Source organism: Oncorhynchus clarkii, chromosome 8, assembly GCF_045791955.1.
Source record: "Oncorhynchus clarkii lewisi isolate Uvic-CL-2024 chromosome 8, UVic_Ocla_1.0, whole genome shotgun sequence".
Taxonomy (NCBI): domain Eukaryota; kingdom Metazoa; phylum Chordata; class Actinopteri; order Salmoniformes; family Salmonidae; genus Oncorhynchus; species Oncorhynchus clarkii.
In genome coordinates this window covers 7,929,572-7,942,026 of record NC_092154.1, presented here as the reverse complement: position 1 = coordinate 7,942,026, position 12,455 = coordinate 7,929,572, and the positions used below count along the sequence as shown (strand labels likewise).

The window sequence follows — 12,455 nt, the reverse complement described above, 5'->3', positions numbered from 1 at the left end:
CTCTCTCAATTACATTTAAGGGCTTTATTAGCATAGGGAACACATATGTTTACATTGCCAAAGCAAACGGAATAGACAATTCTCTGTCTCGCTCTCAATTCAATTAAATTTGAATTTAAGGGCTTTATTAGCATCCAGGGTCTCAAAACATTCATTTACATCTCTCAAAACGTGTCAACAGACAAACATTCTCACGGTAAAGGGTGGTGCTCATCTCTCTCTCCCTCTCAATTCAAGGGGCTTTATTAGCATGGGGAAACATGTGTTAACATTGCCAAAGCAAGTGAAATAGATAATAAACAAAAGTGAAATAAAAAATGAACAATAAAAGTTCCAAAATAATAAAGACATTTCAAATGTCATATTATGTGCAAATAGTTCATGTACAAAAGAGAGCCAGGTCTGGTCTGCCTATAGCGGCCCCTCTCAATAGCAAGGCTATGCTCCCTGAGTGTGTACATAGTCAAAGCTTTCCTTCATTTTGGGTCAGTCACAGTGGTCAGGTATTCTGCCACTGTGTACTTTCTGTTTAGGGCCAAATAGCATTCTAATCTCCCTCTCTCTCTCTCTCTCTCTCTCTCTCTGCTTGTGTGCCACATACTCACACTTAAGGTCAGAGTTCAGCCACAACTTGGAAAGCACTGTTTATGATTTCAAACCTTGCTCTGTTTGTGCCAATGGCACACCAACAAATTTACCAACACCACCCTTTACCACAACCAGGGCTAAGGGGGAAGGTGAGCCGTTGAGAGGGTCTAGAGTGTCTCTCCCAGGGTAGATCTCAGTCGACATTAGATCTGATGTTCTCCCTCCCCCTCGGTCCCTCCCTCCCTCCCTCCCTCGGTCCCTCCCGCTCCCTCACCCCCTTGGTCCCTCTCTCCCTCCCCTCTCCCCCCCCCCCCCCCGGTCCCTCCCCTCTCCCTCTCTCCCTCCCTCTCTCCCCCCCTCCCTCTCTCCCTCCCTCTCTCCCCCCCTCCCTCTCTCCCCCCCTCCCTCTCTCCCTCCCTCTCTCCCCCCCCCCCCTCTCTCCCTCCCTCCTCCCTCCATCTCTCCCTCCCTCCATCTCTCCCTCCCTCCAGAAGATACACAGATCGCTATGTGAGGAATGCCAGACTGGACAAAGAGGACAAGCTGTAGTTTCAACCAGGGTATAAAGAAGAGCAGTGTTCTGATAGAGGAGAGAGGGAAGGAGAGAGGGAAGGAGAGGGTGAAGGAGTGAGGGAAGGAGAGGGAGAAGGAGAGGGAGAAGGAGAGGGAGAAGGAGAGAGGAAAGGAGAGGGGGAAGGAGAGGGGGAAGGAGAGAGGGAAGGAGAGAGGGAGAAGGAAAGGGGGAAGGAGAGAGGGAAGGAGAGAGGGAAGGAGAGGGTGAAGGAGAGGGTGAAGGAGAGGGTGAAGGAGAGGGTGAAGGAGAGGGTGAAGGAGTGAGGGAAGGCGAGGGAAGGCGAGGGAAGGAGAGGGGGAAGGAGAGGGGGAAGGAGAGAGGAAAGGAGAGAGGAAAGGAGAGAGGAAAGGAGAGAGGGAAGGAGAGAGGGAGAAGGAAAGGGGGAAGGAGAGAGGGAAGGAGAGAGGGAGTTTGCAATTTTAAAGCTAATTTCCTGCAATTCTACATATCTGCCATGGAGCTGAGAGGGTTGGGAGAGGGCTGCAACATTGACCAGTAATCACAAAATGTGTATGTAGACCGTGTGCCTGCAGTGAATACAGATCACAACGGTTTCTGAGCAGATCAATCTATGACCGGTGGTTTAAACAAGCTTTTTTTTCTTATGCTATTATCGAGAGAAAAGGAGGGGAATCACGTTTTCTGACTGACAAAGCCACCTATCAATAAATTAATCAATCTTTATTATCCCAGATAAGACAAGCAGATAAAACCACCTATAAAATACCAAATACACAGAGACGTTACGAACAGACTGAAGTGTATTAGAATGTGGATTGACTGCTGTGTATCTAATTGAAAAGAGTTTAATGTACACAATAACAAGTTTACAGATATTGTTTTCGCTGGGAAAACAGCTGCCTTGTGTTGTCATCCCCGTTCATGAAGTAATGGGAGGAGGAACGGTATTAGATTTAGAATCCCGTTAGCGGAGAGACAGCCATCGTTGTCCTCAAGATTCTAGAACACATCTGGTGTCATAGCTGCTTTGTGTTGTCATCCCCGTTCAGGAAGTAATGGGAGGAGGAACGGTATTAGATTTAGAATCCCGTTAGCGGAGAGACAGCCATCGTTGTCCTCAAGATTCTAGAACACATCTGGTGTCATAGCTGCTTTGTGTTGTCATCCCCGTTCAGGAAGTAATGGGAGGAGGAACGGTATTAGATTTAGAATCCCGTTAGCGGAGAGACAGCCATCGTTGTCCTCAAGATTCTAGAACACATCTGGTGTCATAGCTGCTTTGTGTTGTCATCCCCGTTCAGGAAGTAATGGGAGGAGGAACGGTATTAGATTTAGAATCCCGTTAGCGGAGAGACAGCCATCGTTGTCCTCAAGATTCTAGAACACATCTGGTGTCATAGCTGCTTTGTGTTGTCATCCCCGTTCAGGAAGTAATGGGAGGAGGAACGGTATTAGATTTAGAATCCCGTTAGCGGAGAGACAGCCATCGTTGTCCTCAAGATTCTAGAACACATCTGGTGTCATTATAATGCAATTAATGTCACGTTGTTACTTAGCAATGGGCTGCTGTCACTCGTATAAAATACATTACTTCCACCCTAGAAACAGCAGCAGTATGATTAGTAAGACTGACAGAAGTGTAAAAGGTATCATGCCAGAGTACGTGTTGGTATTAAAACTAGAGGTCGACCGAATATGGCCGATTTAAAAAAAAAAAAAAAAAAAATGTATTTGTAATAAATGACCATTACAAAAATACTGAATGAACACTTATTTTAACTTAACATAATACATCAATAAAATCAATTTAGCCTCAAATAAATAATGAAACATGCTTAATTTGGCTTAAATAATGCAAAAACAAAAGTGTTGGAGGAGAAAGTAAAAGTGCAATATGTGCCATGTAAGAAAGCTAACGTTTAAGTTCCTTGCTCAGAACATGAGAACATATGAAAGCTGGTGGTTCATTTTAACATGAATCTTCAATATTATAGGACTATTTCTCTCTATACGATTTATATTTCATTAACCTTTGACTATTGGATGTTCTTATAGGCACTTTAGTATTGCCAGTGTAACAGTATAGCTTCCGTCCCTCTCCTCGCTCCTCCCTGGGCTCAAACCAGGAACACATCGACAACAGCCACCCTCGAAGCAGCGTTACCCATGCAGAGCAAGGGTACTACTCCAAGTCTCAGAGCGAGTGACGTTTGAAACGCTATTAGCACACACCCCGCTAACTAGCTAGCCATTTCACATCGGTTACACCAGCCTAATCTCGGGAGTTGATAGGCTTGAAGTCATAAACAGCGCAATGCTTGAAGCATTGTGAAGAGCAGCTGGCAAAACGCACAAAATTGCTGTTTGAATGAATGCTTATGAGCCTGCTGCTGCCTACCATCGCTCAGTCAGTCTGCTCTATCAAATCAGACTTAATTATAACATAATAACACACAGAAATACTATTTGGTCATTAATATGGTCGAATCCGGAAACTATAATTTCGAAACAAAACGTTTATTATTTTAGTGAAATACGGAATCGTTCGGTATTTTATCTAACGGGTGGCATCCCTAAGTCTAAATATTCTTGTTACATTGCACAACCTTCAATGTTATGTCATAATTCCGTAAAATCCTGGCGAATTAGTTCGCAACGACCCAGGCGGCCCAAACTGTTGCATATACACTGACTCTGCATGCAATGAACGCAAGAGAAGTGACACAATTTCACCTGGTTAATATTGCCTGCTTACCTGGATTTATTTTAGCTAAATATGCAGGTTTAAAAATATATACTTCTGTGTATTGATTTTAAGAAAGGAATTGGTGTTTATGGTTAGGTACACATTGGAGCAACGACAGTCCTTTTCGCGAATGCCACCACATCGATTATATGCAACGCAGGACACGCTAGATAAACTAGTAATATCATCAACCATGTGTAGTTAACTAGTGATTATGATTGATTGTTTTTTATAAGATAAGTTTAATGCTAGCTAGCAACTTACCTTGGCTTCTTACTGCATTTGTGTAACAGGCAGTCTCCTCGTGAGGCAGGTGGTTAGAGCGTTGGACTAGTTAACTGTAAGGTTGCAAGATTGAATCCCCCGAGCTGACAAGGTAAAAATCTGTCGTTCTGCCCCTGAACAGGCAGTTAACCCACCGTTCCTAGGCCATCATTGAAAATAAGGTGTTCTTAACTGACTTGCCTAGTTAAATAAAGATTAAATAAAGGTGTAAAAAAAAAATATATATATATATATAGGTCAAATCGGTGTCCAAATATACAGATTTCCGATTGTTTGAAAACTTGAAATCGACCCTAACTAATCGGCCATTCCGATTTATCGGTCGACCTCTTATTAAAACACCTGTAATTAAATACAGGGCCCAGATTGTTTTACCTGATCAGGTTAGAAACTATTTGTCCCAATAAATGTTTACCTTTCGAATGGCCAACAGTATATCTACAGACGGTTACATACATCAAATCCCATTTTTTTGTGTCACGTGCAGCCGAAACACAACAGGTGACATGCTTACTGACAAGCCTTTAACCAACAATGCAGTTTTAAGAAAAATACAAAAAAAAAGAAAAATAAATAAAAGTAACAAATAATGAAAGAGCAGCAGTAAAATAACAATACTGGGGCCCTTTTCGATATTGTCTCATCGCTGCAACTCCGGTCGAACCCTCCCCTAACCCGGACGACGCTGGGCCAATTGTGCGCTGCCCACATGGGGTCTCCCGGTCACGGTTGCCTGTGACACAGCCTGTGATCAAACCCGAGGCTGTAGTGGCTGGCGCCTTATCACTGCGATGCAGTGCCTTAGACCGCGGTGCTACTCGGGAGGCCCCTCCTACCTTTTTTCTTTATAGGTATCTGTGACCAACAGATGCATATCGGCATTCCCAGTAATGTGAAATCCATAGATTAGGGCCTAATTAATTGATTTTACTTGACTGATTCCTAAATAGGTCTCAATATGCCTTCCCTGTTAAAATTAGGTTAATTAAAAAATGATTTAAATTAATTTAAAGGTTAAATAAAAATACCTACCTCCTCCCCTTCTATACCAAGCTCCTCCCCTTCTATACCAAGCTCCTCCCCTTCTATACCAAGCTCCTCCCCTTCTATACCAAGCTCCTCCCCTTCTATACCAAGCTCCTCCCCTTCTATACCAAGCTCCTCCCATTCTATACCAAAAGCCTTCCCTTCTACACCAAGCTCCTCCCCTTCTATACCAAGCTCCTCCCCTTCTATACCAAGCTCCTCCCTTTCCCCATCACATCTTTCTCTCCCTCTGTCTCTCTGCCCTGCCAAATTCTCTGGATATTTCTGTCCCACTCCTACCAAGGAGAGTGCGTGTTCCTTCCCTCAGGTCTCTCTACACCATTACATAAGGATGTACAGCTAGGCCCAGCTACAGAGGAGCACACAGTGTGTGTGTGTGTGTGTGTCACAGTATGCCTTTAAAGATGTGGGATGAAAAGTGTCCTATAATCCAAACACACACACACGCAGACACACACACACACGCAGACACACACACGCAGACACACACACACACGCACACACACACACACACACACACACATACACACACACACACACATACACACACACACACACACACACGCAGACACAGATCTCGAACATCAGAACATTTTGCTCTAAGCCATGTGCCCATCTGTGTCCATTAGGGTTTGAATGGTTGATCTGTTGCTTAATGTAAGTTTTCCATGTTACCCTTTCTTCTCAGAGAGAGAGAGAGAAGTCACTTCCTGTTCCTGTTGAGACACTTCACTTCAAACACTTCAACTATAATACCAGCAGGAGGGAGCCCGAGGACAGCAACACAATCAGACCCAACCAAATCATGAGAAAACAATAAGATAATTAGTTGACACATTGGAAAGAATTAACAAAAAAAACAGAGCAAACTAGAATGCTATTTGGCCCTAAACAGAGAGGACACAGTGGCAGAATACCTGACCACTGTGACTGACCCACAATTAAGGAAAGCTTTGACTATGTACAGACTCAGTGAGCATAGCCTTGCTATTGAGAATGACCACCTTAGCCGGTCTTCTCTTGAGTGCCAGGTCTATCTATGTGCACACTGCCTACAAAGTGAGGAAACTGAGCTGCACTTCCTAACCTCCTGCCCAATGTATGACCATATTCGAGACACATATTTTTCCCTCAGATTACACAGATCCACAAAGATGTTTTAAACAAATCCAATCTACTGGGTGAAATACCACAGTGTGCCATCACAGCAGCATGATTTGTGACCTGTTGACACAAGAAAAGGGCAACCAGTGAAGAACAAACACAATATTTATGTATATATTTTTTTAATTTTCTCTTTTGTACGTGAACAATTTGCACATAATATTCTTTATTCTTCTGTAACTTTTGTGAGTGTAATGTTCATTTTTTATTATTTCACTTTTGTTTATTATCTATTTCACTTGCTTTGACAATGTAAACATATGTCCCCCCCCCCCCCCACTGGAGAGAGTGAGACAGAGAATTATCTATTCCGTTTGCTTTGGCAATGTTAACATATGTTTCCCCATGCTAATAAAGCCCTTAAATGTAATTGAGAGAGAGAGAGACAGAGAATTGTCTATTCCGTTTGCTTTGGCAATGTTAACATATGTTTCCCCATGCTAATAAAGCCCTTAAATGTAATTGAGAGAGAGAGAGACAGAGAATTGTCTATTCCGTTTGCTTTGACAATGTAAACATATGCCCCCCCCCACTGGAGAGAGTGCATTTACTATGTAAATGTTGGGTTGCTGGTTCAAGCCCTGTTACCACTTCAGTCACAAAACACTAAGCTTAGTCAAAGTTAAAAAGTTGACATAACCAGTTTATCTGCCTCTCTGTGTGTGTTGTTTACTGTTAATTTCACTTTCGTTTATTATCTACTTCACGTTCTTTACAATGTAAACATATGTCCCCCCCCCCCCCACTGGAGAGAGTGAGACAGAGAATTATCTATTCCGTTTGCTTTGGCAATGTTGACATATGTTTCCCCATGCCAATAAAGCCCTTTAAATTGAATTGAGTTCTATAACATGCCAGGATGATACTTCTGACATCCTCGACAACAGATTGGACGTTGGGCAGTACAAATGGCTTTGTTAGTATTGCATTGTCACACAGACAGACAGACAGACACACGGACACACACTCAGGGACAATTGGAGAGGCCAGTGGAATGTTTTCATATCAACAGTAGTGTTCAAACCAGACAGGCTTAGTTTAGCTGCTACCCACTCTCACATGCTGTTTACAGTGGCACTACACAGCAGCAAGAAGCCACTCATCAAGAGGGAGGAGTCTCTGTCTCTCTGTGTGTTTCTCTGTCTCTCTCTCTTTCTCTCTCCATTTCCCTCATCTGTCTCAATACATTCACCACTCTCTCTCCCTAGAGACCAACAGAGTCCCTCCTCCCTCATATTGTAATGCACCTCTCTCTCCTCTCTCTTCTATTCAAGCTCTAGAGCCCCCCAGCCACTCACAGGTATCTATGAATAATCATGACCTGAAGCTTTTCATTGGATGGTTAAAAGTTCTAATTACATTCCATTTGCGTAAAGCAGTGGTAACAGTATCACACTTCCAATGAGAGGTTAATATGAATATACCATGAATATTCATTTATAGACTTAACCTATAGAGCCCAGTCCTATTGAATCCCTCTGTTGGGGACAGGTTGTCTATGAAATAAAGGCCAAAGCGTTTCCCCTCCTCTTTCTCCCCTTCTCTCCCCCTCTCTCCCACTGGCTGAATCAATGTTGTTTCCACATCATTTAAATGAAAGCTCACCGCCATTGGACTCTGGAGCAGTGGAAACGTGGTCTCTGGAGTGATGAATCACACTTCACCATCTGGCAGTCCAACGGACGGATCTTGGTTTGGCAGGAGAACGCTACCTCCCCCAATGCATAGTGCCAACTGTAAAGTTTGGTGGAGGATGAATAATGGTCTGGGGCTGCTTTTCCAGTTTGGGGCTAGGACCTTTAGTTCCAGTGAAGGAAAATCTTAACGCTACAGCATACAATGAATATTCTAGATGATTCTGGGCTTCCAACTTTGAGGCAACAGTTTGCTGAAGGCCCTTTCCTGTTTCAGCATGACCATTTTATTTGTTTAACCTTTATTTAACTAGGCATGTCAGTTAAAAAATAAATTCTTATTTACAATGACGGCCTACCGAGGAACAGTGGATTAACTGCCTTGTTCAGGGGCAGAACGACAGATTTTTACCTTGTCAGCTCTGGGATTCGATCCAGAAACCTTTTGGTTACTGGCCCAACGCTCTAACCACTAGGCTACCTGCTCTAACCACTAGGCTACCTGCTCTAACCACTAGGCTACCTACTCTAACCACTAGGCTACCTGCTCTAACCACTAGGCTACCTGCTCTAACCACTAGGCTACCTGCTCTAACCACTAGGCTACCTGCTCTAACCACTAGGCTACCTGCTCTAACCACTAGGCTACCTGCTCTAACAACTAGGCTACCTGCGAGGTCCATACAGAAACGGTTTGTCGAGATCGTTGTGGAAGAACTTGACTGGTCTGCAGAGCCCTGACCTCAACCCCACCGAACACCTTTGGGATGAATTGGAACGTTGACTGCGAGCCAGGCCTAATCTCCCAACATCAGTACCCGACCTCACTAATGCTCGTGGCTGGAAATGGAAGCAAGTCCCCTCCGCAATGTTCCAGCATCTAGTGGAAAACCTTCCCAGAAGAGTGCAGGCTGATATAGCAGCAAAGGGGGGACCAACTCCATATTAATGCCTATCATTTTTGAATGAGGTGTTTGACGAGCAAGTGTCCACATACTTTTGGTCATGTAGTGTATATATCCAGCCCCCCCTCCCACAGCAAATCTAATTTAGGTCTTAGTGGTAAACACCAACTTGGAAAACGGTTCCACTTCAGACTAGAATTAGCTGCGGTTCTACAGTTACCTTCAGACTGAGTGTATGTGTGCGCGTGTGTATGATGACTGTGCATGTGTGTGTCTCCTACACATAAGAGGTGCTTCCTGTATCAGAAGAGGTTAAACCCTGCTGTACAAAGCCCTCTCAGCCCTCCTCATCCTCCTCCAGCCCCCCTCATCCTCATCTAGCCCTCCTCATCCTCCTCCAGCCCTCCTCATCTCATCCAGCCCTCCTCCTCCTCGTCCAGCCCTCCTCATCCTCCTCCAACCCTCCTTATCCTCCTCCAACCCTGTTCACCCTCCTCCAATCCTCCTCAACCTCCTCCAGCCTTTACAGAGAGAAGTTCAATCAGATTAGTGCTAAGGTTATGATGTCAACAACCGGCTCCAAACGGAGCAGGGGACAGGGCTAGGGGAGGCTAGGTGGCTGGGGGGGGGGGGGTCTAGGTGGCTACGAGGGGTCTAGGTGGCAACGGGAGGCTAGGTGGCTACGGGAGGCTAGGTGGCTAGGGGGGGTTAGGGGGGCTAGGTGGCTACGGGGGGCTAGGTGGCTAGGGGGGGGGGGGGGGGATAGGTGGCTAGGGGGGGCTAGGTGGCTAGGGGAGGCTAGGTGGCTACGGGAGGCTAGGTGGCTAGGGGAGGCTAGGTGGCTACGGGAGGCTAGGTGGCTAGGGGGGGCTAGGTGGCTACGGGGGGCTAGGTGGCTAGGGGGGGGGGATAGGTGGCTAGGGGGGGCTAGGTGGCTACGGGAGGCTAGGTGGCTAGGGGGGGGGGCTAGATGGCTACGGGAGGCTAGGTGGCTAGGGGGGGCTAGGTGGCTACGGGGGGCTAGGTGGCTAGGGGGGGGGGCTAGGTGGCTAGGGGGGGCTAGGTGGCTAGGGGAGGCTAGGTGGCTACGGGAGGCTAGGTGGCTAGGGGGGGCTAGGTGGCTAGGGGGGGGGCTAGATGGCTACGGGAGGCTAGGTGGCTACGGGAGGCTAGGTGGCTACGGGAGGCTAGGTGGCTATGGGAGGCTAGGTGGCTACGGGGGGCTAGGGGAGGCTAGGGGGCTTGGGGAGGCTAGGGGGCTTGGAGAGGCTTGGGGTGGCTAGGGGGCTTGGGGAGGCTAGGTGGCTAGGGGAGGCTAGGGGAGGCTAGGTGAGGCTAGGTGGAGCTGAGAGGTTTTTGTAGGAGAAGGGGGAGGAAGACCAAGACAGACAGGAGGAGAAGACAGAGAGAGTGATAGAGCGATGGAAAGGGGAGAGATGGAGCGAGGTAGACCGATAGAGATGTTTGTTAGTTTAATCTTTATTTAACCAGGAAGGGCTCATTGAAATTTGAAATCTCTTTTTCAAGGGAGAGGGGAGAGGGAGAGTGATAGAGCGATGGAGAGGGGAGAGGGACAGAGGGAGAGATGGAGAGGGAGAGGGATAGAGAGATGGAGAGGGAGAGGTGGTGGTCTAGGTGGCTAGGTGGTCTAGGTGGCTACGAGGGGTCTAGGTGGCAACGGGAGGCTAGGTGGCTACGGGAGGCTAGGTGGCTACGGGAGGCTAGGTGGCTAGGGGGGGCTAGGGGGCTAGGTGGCTACGGGGGGCTAGGTGGCTAGGGGGGGGGCTAGGTGGCTAGGGGGGGCTAGGTGGCTAGGGGAGGCTAGGTGGCTAGGGGAGGCTAGGTGGCTAGGGGGGGCTAGGTGGCTAGGGGGGGGGGCTAGATGGCTACGGGAGGCTAGGTGGCTATGGGAGGCTAGGTGGCTATGGGGGGCTAGGGAGCTACGGGGGGCTAGGAGGCTAGGGGGCTTGGGGAGGCTAGGGGAGGCTAGGGGGCTTGGAGAGGCTTGGGGTGGCTTGGGGAGGCTAGGTGGCTAGGGGAGGCTAGGGGAGGCTAGGTGGCTGCGGGAGGCTAGGGGAGCTGAGAGGTTTTTGTAGGAGAAGGGGGAGGAAGACCAAGACAGACAGGAGGAGAAGACAGAGAGAGTGATAGAGCGATGGAAAGGGGAGAGATGGAGTGAGGGAGAACGATAGAGATGTTTGTTAGTTTAATCTTTATTTAACCAGGAAGGGCTCATTGAAATTTGAAATCTCTTTTTCAAGGGAGAGGGGAGAGTGATAGAGCGATGGAGAGGGGAGAGGGACAAAGGGAGAGATGGAGAGGGAGAGGGATAGAGAGATGGAGAGGGAGAGTGATAGAGCGATGGAGAGGGGAGAGGGACAGAGGGAGAGGGAGAGCGATAGAGAGATGGAGAGGGGAGAGGGACAGAGGGAGAGCGATAGAGAGGGAGAGCGATAGAGAGGGAGAGCGATAGAGAGATGGAGAGGGGAGAGGGACAGAGGGAGAGCGATAGAGAGGGAGAGATGGAGGGAGAGATGGAAAGGGGAGAGGGACACTGGGAGAGATGGAGAGGGAGAGCGATAGAGAGATGGAGAGGGACACTGGGAGAGGTGGACAGGGAGAGCGATAGAGAGATGGAGAGGGACACTGGGAGAGATGGAGAGGGAGAGCGATAGAGAGATGGAGAGGGACACTGGGAGAGATGGAGAGGGAGAGCGATAGAGAGATGGAGAGGGACACTGGGAGAGATAGAGAGATGGAGAGGGACACTGGGAGAGATGGAGAGGGAGAGCGATAGAGAGATGGAGAGGGACACTGGGAGAGATGGAGAGGGAGAGCGATAGAGAGATGGAGAGGGACACTGGGAGAGATGGAGAGGGAGAGCGATAGAGAGATGGAGAGGGACACTGGGAGAGATGGAGAGGGAGAGCGATAGAGATGGAGAGGGACACTGGGAGAGATGGAGACGGAGAGCGATAGAGAGATGGAGAGGGACACTGGGAGAGGTGGAGAGGGAGAGAGATGGAGAGGGACACTGGGAGAGATGGAGAGGGAGAGCGATAGAGAGATGGAGAGGGAGACTGGGAGAGATGGAGAGGGAGAGCGATAGAGAGATGGAGAGGGACACTGGGAGAGAGAGTAGGATAGTGAGATTGAGATGTATGAAAACAATGTCACACACCCACTCATACACACACCCTCTCCCCCTCGTACACACACCCTCTACCCCCTCAGTCTACATACAGAAACGTGTCAGATCCATGTGTTGAACAGGAAAAAGGATTTATGATCCCTCCATGGAGTCTCCCTATGGAACAATGTGTCCCAAATGGCACACTATTCCCTATTTAGTGCACTACTTTAGACCAGAGGCCTATGGGCCCCCTGGACAAAAGAAGTGCACTACACAAGGGGAACGGGTGCCGAATGTTCCCGGGCCTGGAAAACATTCCCGCCAGCTCGGCCATTCCCCCAAAACCGAGCGGGAATCACAAAAGGCCAGGGAGCCAGAGAGTTGCCCCAGTGTTTAGAGTCGGTCTGAAAGCACACAT

The 12,455-nt window shown here is 47.8% G+C and overlaps 1 protein-coding gene across 2 annotated transcripts in view; it reads right to left on the bottom strand.

The window, feature by feature from the left end:
* LOC139414902 (double PHD fingers 3) overlaps positions 1-12,455 on the bottom strand; it is a 46,957-nt gene that overhangs the window by 30,390 nt on the left and 4,112 nt on the right. The gene's annotated exons all lie outside the window — the stretch shown is intronic.